The sequence below is a fragment of the Pinus tabuliformis genome, chromosome 8 (assembly GCF_031772625.1).
Source record: "Pinus tabuliformis cultivar Carrire ecotype Pingquan chromosome 8, CPIR1, whole genome shotgun sequence".
Taxonomy (NCBI): Eukaryota; Viridiplantae; Streptophyta; class Pinopsida; order Pinales; family Pinaceae; genus Pinus; species Pinus tabuliformis.
In genome coordinates, this window is record NC_142294.1 from 752,911,111 (window position 1) to 752,926,542 (window position 15,432).

The 15,432-nt window shown below is 36.2% G+C and overlaps 1 pseudogene; it reads right to left on the bottom strand.

The window, feature by feature from the left end:
- Positions 1-12,526: 12,526 nt before the first annotated feature.
- LOC149237773 (protein RTF1 homolog pseudogene) lies at positions 12,527-14,856 on the bottom strand (annotated as a pseudogene).
- Positions 14,857-15,432: the final 576 nt, after the last annotated feature.

The following is a 15,432-nucleotide window of genomic DNA, read 5'->3' on the forward strand; positions in this document are numbered from 1 at the left end:
TTCTTTGATTTTTCCTCAAGCTTTGTTCTATTTTCTTTATTAATGTGGACAAAGGCTTCACAACTAAAAGTATTTACAAATAGTAGTTTACCTTTTTACCTGTCCATGCCTCCTCTAGAATACCACCATCCAAGTAACTTTAGGGCCCTCTATTTATTAGATAAACAATAATATCTATAGCATCTACCCAAAATTGTAAAGGCAATCCTGCATGCAATCTCATGCACCTTGCACGCTCCATGATTATCTTGTTCATCCTTTCTGACACACCATTTTCTTGTGGTGTTCCTCGAACTGTCTTCTCTCTCCACATTCCATTCTTTGAACAATAGCTATCAAACTCTTTGTTGCAATATTCAACTTCATTGTCTGATCTAAGACACTTCAACCTTTTTCCTATCTCATTTTCAACCAAAGCTTTCCATTTCTTGAAAGTATCAAATACATCAGATTTATTTCGAATACAATAAATCTAGGTTTTTCTAGTTGCATCATCAATAAAAATAACATAATAACGAGATCTACCAAGAGATGATACCTGAGCAGGTCCCCATACATCTGTATGCACAAGCTCTAATTTTTCGCTTTTCTTTTCTTTCCCAACTCTAAGGAATCTGACTCTCTTCTATTTTCCATAAACATAATTCTCACAGAATAAATCAACATGCTTCAAACCTGGCAACAAATTTCTTGAGTGAAGAATATGCATCCCCTTCTTACTCATGTGCCCAAGTCTATGATGCCACAATGCCGTATCTTCTCCTATAGAGGTTAAAGCATTAACAAAATTAAAAATACCACAATGTACCAACCTTTTCTCCTTTTGCTATTAACAGGGATCCTTTAGTGACCTTCCAGGTTTTATCTATAAAGTAGTCACACAGCCTTCACCTCCCAACTGCCCAGTTGAAATAATATTTTTCTTCAGATCTGGAACATGCCTTACCTCCTTCAATAGCCATTGATTTCCATTTTTCTATTTTATGAAAAATGTACCCATTACAATGATTTTACAGGGTTTATCATCACCCAATTGAACTTGTCCAAAATCTCCTTAAACATAATCATGAAAAGGTTTCCTATCAAGTGTGGCATGTAATGAGGCCCTTGAATCTACCACTTAGGCATCAATAATATTTTCTAAAGAAAGAATCAAAGCATCTTGCAACACATCACGTGTTACATTCGCTTCATGATTATTTTCTTGTTGCGTGTCTCCTTCTTTTCCTTTCTGAGACTTGCAATATTTCTTCAGGTGTCCTTTCTTCCCACATTTCCAACACACTATCCTCGATTTGGACTTGGATCTGCCTTTTCTTGACTTACTGCAATATCTAGGGCTCTTTCCTCTTTCCATTTTTATTCCCCTCATCTCTGCAGTCAAAGAATTACCTGATGTCTCACTAAAGCTTTTCCATCGCATTTCCTCACTAAGGATTGCACAAACAACATCATCAAACTTTAAAGTACTAGATCCAGAGACAAATTTACTAATGGCCATAACTAAGCCATTTCAACTTTCTAGAAATGAGCACAAAAATAATAGAGCCCTAACTTCATCATCAAAAGTTACCCCTACAGAACTTAACTGACTGGTAACTGTATTAAAGTCATTTAAATGATCAGCAAAGATCCATCTTTTGACACTTTCATATTAAATAAATGCTTCATAAGAAATACCTTATTTGAGGTTGAGGTTTCTTCATATAGTTTGGCCAATTTTGACATTAAAGCCTCTGGTATCGTTTCGTTTGAAATATTAAACGCTACTGACGCTGCTAGGCACAACTGTATTGTTGCAAGTGCCTTTATGTCGAGAATATCCCATTCCGTGTTTGTCATACTTGCCAGCTTCTTTTCCTTTCTGTTCAATGGTTGGTATAGATCTCTCTGATACAAATAATCTTCCATCTGCATCTTCCACAACTGGTAGTTTTGGCCATTAAATTTTTCGACCCTAAACCTACCATCTTCCGCCATTCCTCCCACTCGAACTAGAAATCCTTGTCTCCTGCAAATTTGTTAGCCAAATAGACTTTTAGCTCTGATACCAGTTATTAGAAAATTATATATTATAGACTAATGGAACACATAAAATATTGCAGAAATATAAACATAGAAAACACATAAAACAAGAGAGACATAGATATACGTGGTTCACCCAGTTTGGGCTACGTCCACAGAGAAAAAACCAGTCCTTCCTTTTATATTATCTAGAAAATTGAAGAGATACAACCTACGATAGATCCACTGTAATTCCCTCTTCTCTCTCAATCTCCTCCCTTTTCCTCACTCAAAATACAGATATGAAAAGCCACAATATAATTCCGTCATATATAGTGAGGGGTTTCCTTCTAGGGAAAAAACCCTAAATGAAACATAACTTCTACCGTCAAATCTCCGCCTAATGAATGGCCCAGATTGACTATGAAATTATAACATTTTACAAGGGAATTTTACATCTATTTTTAGCTTTGGGGGCAGTGCCCCCGATCCCCCCGCTAAGGGGGGTTCCCAAAGGCTGTAGCCACCTCCCCCCCAAACCCCCCCTACAATGAATATTTTACGGGCGGTGTTGCCACCCTATTATGAACTGGGGTCCAATGTGGTGATACCTTTGAATACAGAAGATAATCAGGCTCCACACCCAACAAATTGGTCCACATAAATCTGAGTGGACAATCTCCAAATGTGCCTCTGCCCTTACTGAATTTCCCGCTAGAAATGTCTCTCTATGTTGCTTGCCCAAGATACATCCTTCACATAGGTTGTCCAGTTTTTCTATGAGTGGAAAACCCTTGACCATGCCTTTCTTATGAAGCAAATTCAAACCTCCAAAGTTAAGATGACCAAATCTCAAATGTCATAACCAATTTTCATCTTTGACCTCTTCCTGAAAGTTTACTTATATGAGAGATGCATCTTTTCTTCCATCTTCTTGTGAGTTCATTGATAGTTTTTCTTGTGCACCATCTTCCTTCAAATCTGATTTTAATTTGAGGGGAAAAATTCTATTGTTTGTCATATGAACCTTTGCAATCAACTGTCTGCTTGGAGGCCTATCCAAAATTGTGCATACATAATTCTTGAAAAAAAATTGTAGCCCTTTTGCATGAGGTGTACTTCTTCTCCCCCTTCTTTGTTAAGATATTAACTCTTCCTTTTCCCATGACAGAGACTTTGCTATCAATCCCTAATGTCACTTTAGATTTCACACTTTCATCTAGATTGGAAAACATTTCTATGTTTCTTGACATGTGGTTGCTTCACCTTGAATCTAGATACCATATATCACTTTGTTTTTCTTGTGCTACATTACAAGCTAAAAACATGCTATCATGGTTATGACTTTATTTTGTGAAATTTACACTTGGTTTGTTACTAATGTCATATTGCTTCTTTCTACATTCATTTTCATGATGACCATACTTATTACAGTAATGACATTGAACTTGAGATTTATCATACCTCTGACCTTGTGCTTGATTTTGGCTTGGGCCTTGACTTAGATTTCGATTGTTACCTCTTCCACTTGAGCTTGAAGGGCTGCTTCTTCCACCTCTATGTGGGCTTCTTCCTCTTCCTTTAGCATATGATCTTCCTCTGCCTCGACCTTGACCAAATGATACTTGTGTTTTGAAGGAATGCTCCAATGAGAAGCTTGTTGCTTTATTCAGCCTATGTTCATGAGAAATCAGTGATGCATTAAGCTCATTCACTGAGAACTGTGAGAGATCCTTTGTATCTTCCATGGACACAATAATGGCATCAAACCTTGTTGGCAATTTTCTCAAAACTTTCTCAACTATTCTTCTTTCCTCAAGTATCTCACCATGAGACCTAATTTGATTAACCAACCCACTTACATGTGTAAAAAATGAGTCTACATTCTCATACTCTTTCATACAAAGTGTTTCAAAGTCTCTACTCAACATTTGCATCTTTTTTGTCTTGACATTTTCCATGCCTTGTTAGGTTGTCTGGAGGGTGACCCATGCTTGCTTGGACTTCGTTGTTGCTGCAACCCTTGGGAAAATACTTTCATGAACTGCTTGGAAAATATATAATAGGGCTTTTGAATATTTCTTCCTGTTGTCCTTTAACAAGTCTCTTTCTGCTTGAGATAAGGCATTGTATGCTGCTGCATCTGCTGGTTCTTGAAAACCATTCTCCCCCAAATCCCAAATGTCTTAAGAAGAAAATAGGGCCTTCATTGTAATAGCCCAATAATCATAATTTTTTCCATTAAACTGAGGTATATTGGGATTAGTCAAGCTTGTGCTTGATGTTTCCATTTCTTAGTGTAAAAAAAAACTTTCTACATGCTGGTAAATATGCTAAAAAACAATCTGCCCTTAAAATAATTTTAACTGTTAGTAAAAACACTTGTTTTTACACTAATGAAGTTTAACCCACTCTGATACCATGTTAGAAAAAAATAATTTACGCGGAGAGGTAGAGGGGAGAAGCAGAGTAAAGGAGTTTCATGAAGAGTTCAGCTATACAGAGGCTTAATACAACACAAAATCCACTCACGGCAAAATAGAGTAAAACAGAGTAAGCTTGGAGCAACACAATAAAATTTAGCATTAAATTCTAATTCATGAAAAATACATTGATATGAGATAGTGGCTCATTCACCAAGTAAAACAAAGGTTTATAGTGATTTACACTTCACGAGGGGTTGTGGAATAACACACAGTAAAACACAATAGCTGTTGTTTTCACGCACCCGCCAAAATTTGCTCCATGATTTTCTCCTCCTTACCTCACAGACTCTAGCTGACTAACTTTCCCAACCTCTTTCACTCTCTTTCATAAAATGACTTACATCCACATTTATCTCAACATACAATTTTACATTAATACATGACATAGCAAGTAACTAATACGTAGTTGTTGTTGAGTGTGGACAGTAATCCCGTAGGTGTTTGTGGAGCGTGGGCAATAGTCACACAAGAAATGCTTGCCCGCATTCACCAAAAACTTCATTAAATTCCTTAACTTTTGTGATGTGCTATGGAATGGTTCGCGCAGTACTTCTATTCTGGTTTTATTCCTTCCATCTTCAAACAAAGACTCAACATGCAAAAATACTCCTAACAAGTATGGATAATGTCAAGGTGTTTAACACGACAGTTGGGATTAATATTTCCAACACCTTCCTCTCGAGAGAATAAATCTTTAGCAATTCGAGGCAACAAAGATCGAAGACCATACAAATACATTGGATTGGGTTTACTAAGATCAATAAAATTAGCAAGTTGTTGATCTAAATCATCTTGATCACCATCACTATACACAAACTTCTTTTTGATGGGAGGGACTTTAAATTCCAGGTTGTTGTGCATTGTCGATAATCCTTGAAAGACCTTGCTTAGTGACACCCCTTGTGCTTCCAGGCTTGTACTTTCGAAATTGTATCCAAGGGTTGAAACGTTACTTCAATTACCAGTGGTGTGGAAAATGAAAAGCCAAGTGCCTCATACACATGTCCATGGTGATGCCAAGAGTAATCCGACAAAATTCCAGTCAATTAAACCTCAAATCGAACACACCATTTATTGTGTGAGGAGGAATACACCTTACACCACCTAAGAATGTCATCTTATATGTTATGGTTGACAGGCACTTCAGTGTTTGTGGGCATGCCCACGTATTGAGCTCCTTCTCCTTTGCACCTTTTATTTTTGTCCTCTATAAGCTCATCAAAATAATTGTTCATCAGTCGCCCTTCATTCCCACAGAAGTAACTACTAGTTGTGCTGACTGCAATAACATACCCTTTGCCATCACTATTCCATCCATCCTCCTCTTCGCCATCATCTCTTTCAGGGGCCTCCCCATCACACTCAATGGACATTGACTATAGAGTCGAGAATACTATTGAAAGAATAAAATCGAGGGCTTCTTAGCCTCTTTAACTTATCGTTCAAAGTTATCATTAAATAAGAAGCTGTATGCATACTGTTGGTTTCATCAACATTTGTTAAGGTGCCAATGAAATCGTAATCAGTGTTACTGATGATACCATTAGAGGGGAAGTTTGTGTAGAAATTGTGTGGTATTGCTATTTGTAAAACATTGCCATCAATAAGAATTTGAATATATTCATCTGGAATTTTTTGTATTTGGACGAAAACATTTTTACCTCTTCCTGCATTGTTTGCTAACCAAGATTCTATGCAATTGTTCATATTTTCCTTATGATACCATGTCACATTAGATTAATTAAGATAAACTTGGAATGCATTCTATCCACAAATAGGTACATATTAATATATGATCTTATGACTTTTGGTTTTCATATCCAAGTGGTCTCTTGAACTTCTATGAGTGTTCACATTAGTCCACACCAACCTTTTGCAAGTGGTATTTTGAACTTCTACGACTATTCACATTCTTCCACACCGACTATTCACATTCTTCCACACCAACCTTTTAGCCATTAAATGTCACTTAAATGTCCAACATTAATGAAGAAATAATTACCACCAACCCAACTTCAAAATTTTGGTAATTTTTTTTTTTTTTTTTCCCTATTCCAAATGAGTAGCAAGTTATTTAATGTCATGTAAAATAAAATAACAATAAATCTCTCTTAACTCTCATTTCTTCATTATCATAAATCCTCTTTACCTTTTTCTTTATAGTATATAATTATTTAGATCTATAACTCTCTAGTAATTAATATTCCCATAATTTCCTAATAACTATCGCTGGTAATATTTAAGTTTATTCTTAACCATCTTGTTAATGATGATTATTCTTTACCATACTAATTTACAACCAAATTTATAATAATAAATAATAAACATTTACCTATTTATAAATAAAATTTATATTAAATAAGTACTATTATTACTAATTTACCATAACTAAAATAATTCATAACTAAAATTATAATATTAAATAACTTATAACTAAAATTAGAATATCAAATAATTCCATTTTTTGAATCTCGTTTTACCTAATCTCCAATGGCTAGTTTTCAACGGCTAGTTTTTTCCAATGGCTGACGGGCTATGATGCATCACTGCTATTTATTCTCAAAGATTGTATGATTTTTCACCTTTTCCTGAGGATGAACCACATTAGTTGGTTTGAAACGTGGACCCAATCCTAATGATGTGATTAATCTGAAAGACTTTCATTTACAAATATAAATCACAAAACTCTCAATCTAACAATAACGAATTATATAAAAAATAACTTATTAATGAAATTGGATGAAACTTGGTGGATTTATCTTTTGAAAGTAGTGAAAATTGTCAATGATAAAGAAACAATCTCACTTATCAAATAAAATTTGAAGATTTTCAATAAATTTAAATTTAATTAGCATTTTCACCTTATGTTGCAAAGGAAACGCCGTAAGGCATAGAGTGGTAAGGCATAGAGTGGGGAAGAATAGGGACATGTGAATGGGCATTGTTGAAAGCAAGGGTGGATGATAATATGTATTCTGAAAATGGATATTTTGTTATGGTCAACCTAATGCATTCATTAATTAGATGACAACAAAAAAGTTTCAGGCCCAAGTTGAACCAACACAAATCTTTTCTACAAGACTGAAATTGCCTAAATGATTCGTCAATCAATGGAAATAACTGTTTCCCTCCTCTGATACCTAAAATACATTGTAGGAGACCGCTTTTTCAAGTAACTTAATATAACTAGCAATTGCCCCAAAAAGTGCAAAGAGAGGCCGATTACAGACAAGTTTTTTTTATGTATAAAGTGTTGAGAATGGAGGATCTCGGATTAGACTTTAGTTGGACTCCGTTGGTTTGGGAGATGTATCATGTGTTACCATTTGTGCATATTATGGGCATAAAGTTTGTTATGATGATGGAGATTATTTTCAACCAGTTGTGGGTTGGCAACAACTTTTGTGAATGCCTTGGGTAAGATTCCATCTTCTGGATAATGGAAATTCCAGTGTCCATTTAGTCTATACTAGAGTACAATGATTGTTGGCAAAGCTAAAGAAACTGTCATCAATGTATAGAGCCAACGTAACTCGTAGTCATCAGTTTTTATCCATACAGGGCTATGATTATAGGTACCATCCATTTGAGCGGGCAACTGATGTATTTGCTAAATAGGGATCATGTTATCCTCGTGGAGTTATTGGTTGTGCTTAGAAAATATAAAGTAGGATTGAGCATCGACTATGTGGTTGGATGGAATTTTTGATAAGTGCTAGCCAATTTTATCTATTGTGTAATCATCCAAAACATAGAGTCTAACCCAAGTGGATGCTTCAGTGGAAATTGTGTGGCCCTTGCATTATCTAGGTCCTATAGAAGCAAATAACAAAAATAGCATCAAGTATAATCCATCTCTAAACCGAAAAAACATCAACAAACAGGGTAGTACAATCCATCTCTAAACAGAAAAAACATCAACAAACAGGGTCCAGATGATTGTTACCATAAAATAAATAAAAAAATCATGTTACAACAAATACCTACATATAATCAAAATCATTGTCTATATTAGGATCTCCATCATCAATATCACCCTCTAAGCATTAAAATAAGATAGAAAAAAAAGTAGCATCTTAAGTCAAGATTTTGTTTCAGTGATGGGTACATTTTTAGTAGGGTTCTAAGAGAAGAGTTCATCAACCAATGTCACTAACATTAAGGTACATAGAGAGCTTAGTGTTCTTGATTAATTACTAGTTCATACCCTCATACATAACAAAATCCAATGGAAATGTGGCAATCCCCACAATGTTGAAATCCTGAAAAGGGTTGTCAAGTCTACTAAATTTTGAGTGAGATCCAAAATTTTACTTTCTCCATATGAAATTCAATTAGGTCAAAACTACTCTCAAACATCCAAAGTCATTTCATGGTAATGTTATGAATTGCATAAGCAATACTAAAGCCATAGGCTTGAATATTAGGCTACCCCACTCAAAGAATTCTTGGTTTTTTCTAAAAAATAATTACGTTTGGAACATCTTTAATCAAATTGTGCAGAATTGGCCAGTTTGGTACCTAACCAGCAAGTGCAATACCAAAATGGCCATTTCCAGTTCTAGAACTCGAACCAGACCCGTTTGGGTGTCAAAAAGATCGAACCGGCTGATTTCACCAGTTCCGGTCTGGTTCCAATAACACTGGTTCTACGTTATTCAAGATTTTTGAGCAATACCCTGTAGCTATCATGCATGCATATTTATGATAACTACTATACCTTTTCTTACCTTTGTCATTTCCCTGATTTAAAGGTTGCTCTGAGTTACTAATAGAGACAGTTCTAAAAGATAAGGCTTCGAGAACCTTGCTTTTAGTTGGTGGAGGCTTAGTACATTTTATTTTGAAGCTTTGGCCTCAAACTCGAGAGCTACTTGTAAAGCATTCTCCAAAGCATTTATACTAAGCGGGTCCATTTTTCTTTGGATATTTTGGTTGAGAGTCCTCTGAGAAGTGAGTCGAGGAACTTCCAAGTTCATCACCATGGCCTTGAAGCCATCAAAAATATTGTTTGATGCCTTTGACCAGGTACTTGCCTTACGTGAATCCATTGCTTCATGATTTCCTCTGCTTTCCCCTTCAAGTATAACCTATCTTGCATTTCTTGCTTGAAGCATATCAAAGTTTGTGTAGGAGGTGAATTTGGGTTGACTAAGTCTCGTACAAGAGCCCACCGCCATGTTAAGGGTTGGTCAACTTCTGTGCATCATTCAGTTGTTATATTTGAAAGAAGGCTTCTCGTACAAGAGCCCACCACCATGTTAAGGGTTGGTTGCTCCATACAGACTTCTATTAGCATCAACTTCTGTGCATCGTCTAGTTGTTACATTTGAAAGAAGGCTTCTAGGCTTTACAATGAACCATCCAGCACTTATATTTTAGGATTGAAAGCTTGATATATAGTTCATATATCAGTAATGTTATTGTCCCATAATACCGTAAGACTGAAAGATTCATATCTGGTTTGAATTTCGATGATAGTGCTGGCCTCACATTCTGCTGGACTCCACATTTTCTGAAAGGTCGAGAACATATTTTGCATTTTAGATGCAATTGTTGGTTGTCAAATATGTCTTATACATTATTTTTATTGGACTTCATGCCTGCAGAGATATTTACTCTTGGCTACTTCCCCAACCATGATAGAGAAAAGGAGTCGAAACACTTGTGAGGCTTCTTCCTCTGCATAGGTGGTGTGTCAGAATGGGTGCTCTTTTTTGGCAGACATTCGAGTAACGATCTTCCGCCAATATAAGATTCTGGTATGCAAGTATAATTTCAACATAGAATTGCCTACATGAACTTAGACCTGAACATTGTCGGAGAATAGAGACTTCAAAGCTAGTTCTTCAAGCACATGTAATATAGATTCATTTAGAAAAAGGATGCGTGAAGGCAATTGTAATGTTGATGACAGACTTTGATCACCGTATTGAGGAACTAAAATTGTGCCCGAGCCCTACTAGCTTGAGAGTTTTGACAAGGTTTGTGTCTGACTAATATAGTCAATGAAGGTGAGTATTGAATAGGCTTTGATTGGACCACAAAACCATGATGAGTCTCAATGATTCCTCAGAAAGGCATCAACCAAAACAATGCACGAATTACACAAGCCTTTTGGGATGCTCTCTAAAGAAACATGAAACTTCTCATTGTGTTCAACAATGTTTCTATTGAAGGTCAAGTTGGCTCATGTAAAGCAAGGGAATTTTTGCATCTTCAACAACTTCACATTGTCAAAGACAATCGTATTCTCTTGTCTAATGTAAGAAGAGAAAGAACACTTACAATGCAATATATTCATAAAAACATACTAAGAAATGATAGTTATCAAGATAGAATCTGAATTCAAATGTGGATACCATACAATATAGAAAACAATTGGCCCATAAAACTACAGTTCAGAAAATTTAGGAGTATACATATTATTAAAGCAAAAACATGCACTTCTTCAAATTTATTGAAAAAAATAGGTATGTGGATAGTCCAGACTAATTTTATCAAAAATTTTAATGATTGGATAACATAAACCCCTACAAAAATGCTCAAAGGTTCGTTGAGCCTTTTGATGCAATCCCTTCAAGAAATGTATTTCCTTATCATACACTATAAACTGTACGAAACCTAGCAAAAACTAGAGTAGCAGGTCTTCTCTAAAGAACATTAGATTTATTATTGAGATTATTACAAGTTTGATTTAAAAAAGTTGATAGCCATCACACTATTTTCTTGTGCTTGGTGGGCGTATGTATTTGTTTGCGTGCGTTGTGACTCTACTTTTGATAATGCAGGTCATGTAATCTGTTCTAGGTGTTCTGGAAGTAAGAAGGATATGCACAGACATTAGGTACACCCTTTCAAGTTGAAAAATAAAAATTAAATAAGCACATAGCAAACAGAGAATATATGACTAAATACCTAGTGGAAGCTACTTATTTAGTATGTTGGCTCGGTTGGCATGCTTCATTTGAGTGTAACTTTGTTTATGAAGGTCTAAGCAGGCCTTTAAGGTGCAGGCAACAATGTCCCAACTACAAATGTAGTCTCCTCGAGACTTCACACATGAACAGAATAGACAAACCTCTCTAGACATCAGCAGCAACATAGTCTCCTGAAATCTCCCATGGCTAGCTCCTAAACGAGGGAGTAGTGACAGGCATTGGCGGGATAGGGAGAAGAAATGGGCAAATAACATATTCATTGGTGGCTTGAAAGTTAAAATGCATTTTCTTAAGAATTCTTTAGGGTTTCTTGGGAAGATGATTTTTTTGGGTTAAAATAGGATTTGGTTTGGTTCAGTTTTGGACAAACAACAGATCGACTATACAAATCCCAACTGAACCGAATTATTTGGCTGTACCAAAGTTCTTCCAGATTTTCGAATGTTTTCCTCGATTCAGCCAAACCTTTTTACCATGTAAAATATAGTTGCTTATTAGATATAATTGCAATCAATCGAAAGCAATAATAAACAACTAAGCACAACAAAACAACCACAACTCTAAAAGCATTTAAGCAAACTATACTACAACAACAGAAATTAATAAAACATAGCATTTATTACATGAATTTGAAAAACAATACATATTTCAACAATAATTTAGAAAAAGGCATCACTCAACATCAATCTCAAACAACATAAAATGCCACGTTTCACCAATTGCATGATAACTTGCAGTGGAATAGCTTTACTTAGAGGAAAGGAATCCTTTTGGAACATTATATACCATTTTTTTAGCAGAATGGTTGAGACAAAAAAACACCCTTGAAATTTAGATGTCAAGAAAATACAGCCTATATTTCTAACACACTGTTGATTTCATGCTTGCCAACAATCCATGATGTTGCTACTGTTAAAAGACAATCCTTGGTTGACCAGGTTATTGCATTTGTGTTTTAAAGTGCCTATAATGGCACACTACATATAGAATTTGAAACAATTTACAAAAATGTTCACTTTAAGGCTTTTCTGCATATGTTTATGGCAATCCCAAAAGGAAATTTCCAAATCTTTCATATAAAAATAAAATGGGGAAACCAACAAGCAGAGAAAATATCATTATTTATTTTCACAGCAGGCCTCTTCTACGCTTGTAATCATTCACAGTTAATGTCAGACTATGCCTCCTTCCATCATTGCTAGGAACTTGCACTCCACAAGCTGACTCAATCTTCTGCTTTCTAGCCATAAAAGCTAAAGGGGCCCCTTGAGGACCCCCATACTTCTACAGTCCAGCAAGTAAAATTGGAAGTTCAAAATCATGCAAAGAATACACCTTTGCATCTTCTGATACAAGAGCATCGGTGTCGACAAGCTTTCCATCATCCTTAGCAGTTTCTATTGCTATGGCTTCCTCTACTTTGGTTGCATCTGCCTCTTTGTTCGCATCAGTGTTGTCTTCAGCAACCTTCACCTTCGTATCATAATAATTTTGAGATTGAGTCGAACGCCGAGTGAAAGGATCATACCCTGTTTCACCTGCTTTAAGATTAATGTTTAGAGGCTTGATCTCAGAAGCGTTCTTGAAATTTTTAGCCTTGTTTTTCTTATTCATTTATGCTAGCATCAAGGCTTTTGCATCCTTGCTTTTGCTCTGAAGAGAAAGGACTTCTAGTTCCTTCAATCTCACTTTAATTCTCTCAACTTCTGAATAATCATGCCTGCTCTCTGCTAGCTCCATCTCTCTTCTAACCCTGTCCTTTTTAGTAGCCACATTCGATGGCCTTTTGGAAGCCAACTTCTTTTCCTGCAACATTTGTTTTACAGTTTCTGCAGAATACACAAATTGATTTATCTTTTTTAGCACATTTATATTTTCCTCAACTTCTGCTCGACTAATCATCCGACCACCACTGCATTCTACTTCTCGTTCCCAATCTGAAAACTCTTTCTCAAGTGGAGGTGAATCAGACACCCTGGCCATCTGCCATCTTGCTGCACTGCTCTCGCTACCCGAGAAACAATTCAAATACTTGTATGTGGTGCGGTTCTCAAACTTGTACTGTTTATCAAGGTTTGTCGCATCAAATTTTTTTACCATGCAAAGATGTTAAGTACTCTGTCCTGACTTGGACATTCCTATCCCAATTCTTACAAAGCAGCCCACAAGGATATTCTCAAAGAATGGTTCCATAAACCACTTGGCAAGTTTTGATCTCCTTATTGTTATGCTTCTAATATCTTCAAAGCTGGGAGTGTCAGCAGAGCAGGGACCATCACCATCACTATCTGATTCTTCGCCACTGCTTCCACTTCCTTCTCCTTCTGTAGAGGATGAAAAACTAAGGCTCAGACTCGCATGAGATTTTCTTCTACTAGGTGACGAATCCCTCCCCTTAGATGAACCAGTATTATCTCTCCGCTTATGCTGAATGTCAGAATCCTGTGCTTTCTGCCGCCTTGCTACCAATTCACTCAAAGCATTTTCTTTTACAGACCTTGTCGATTTCACAGAAGAGCGCATCCGTGAAGATGGAGGCCCTGTTTCTTTCCGTTGTTGATTTCTAATCTCATTTTGGTGAGCCCTTTTACGCATTAAATAATTATCCCTTGCTTCTGCTCGTTCTGCCAAAATCAACTCCCGGTCCAGTTCAGACATTTTCCCAAGCTGCTCCCTATCTTCATCATCTTTGTATAAATCACTTCCTATGGATAATTTGCTATCGGAATCATCACAGTGACCCTTGTCATCATCATCCTTATCACTAGAATCAAATCTCTTTTTCAGGGGCATTATTGACCTAGAAGCCTTCCTATTTGTTGTCCCAGCATCATCTGAATCATCATCATCAATGTATTTCAAGTCACTGCCATCATCTGAATCAGAATCTTCCAGTCTCCCTTTCGCAGGATTTTGGTTTTGCTTTCCATCATTGGTAGATGTTCGACCAACTGCTTCTAGTAGCAAATGCTCCAGTTCATCCATAACTTTTTTCCCCTCTAAACACCCACGCCGATTGAATAGTCCTTCGTTCCCTGGCTAGAGCAGAGACTGCAAATACCACTCCTCAATAGATCTTCAAAACCTAAAACCTACTGTCCATCAAACAGATTAAAATTGTGAGAGGCAAACCACACCATGGAGCTTAATAAATGTACATCACCGACATTACGTTTTGTAATACATGGTCCTTACAATGAAACACACATTACTATCTCAATTAGTTCAAAAGAACCCTTAGACCTGTAAAGAAAGCACATTGAACATAGAGATGGAAAATTTCAAAAATATTTCTGAGCCAAATTCTTCATAGAACTGAAACGTTTGAGAAGTACACATATCACAAACCAAGTATGCGCAAAAGCGTGAGAATATAACAAACCCTAACTATACAATTAATACTAACCAAAAGTCATAGAATAATAAATAGCACATGAAATTCAAACCAAGTAAAATCAAAGTCCTATCAGGAATCTGAATATTGCCCTAAAGAAAATTTTATATTCACAATGAAAAAAAGGGCATTACAGAACAGGCAACGAAACCCTAAACGGCCAACTCAAATTTATATTAATGTAAGTACAGACACTTACGAAACTGTGCAGATGTAAGCTACTAAAAGAATGAAAAGACACCGAATTTCTAACAGAGATGAGAAACAGATACAGAACAATTAATGATTGAAAAAACTGAACTTTCTATAGGGAAAGAGTTAACGAACATTGTCACAAAAACCGAGTTCGAGTAAATAAATGGAATTTTATCTGATTGTCTGAAACGATAATTACCTGAATCCAAAACATCACCGAATACACAGACATTTTTTTCAAAGAAAGAAAAAAATAGATCTCGCAACAAAAACTGGAACTCTCTGGATTTCAGCTAAAATAACTGGAAAGTGGTGAAGAACGTCTAAACGAGCGCCATGAAAATACACATAAAATCAGATATTAACACATACCTAGCCAACCTGAGACGAAACAAGGCCGAAGACTGGACAC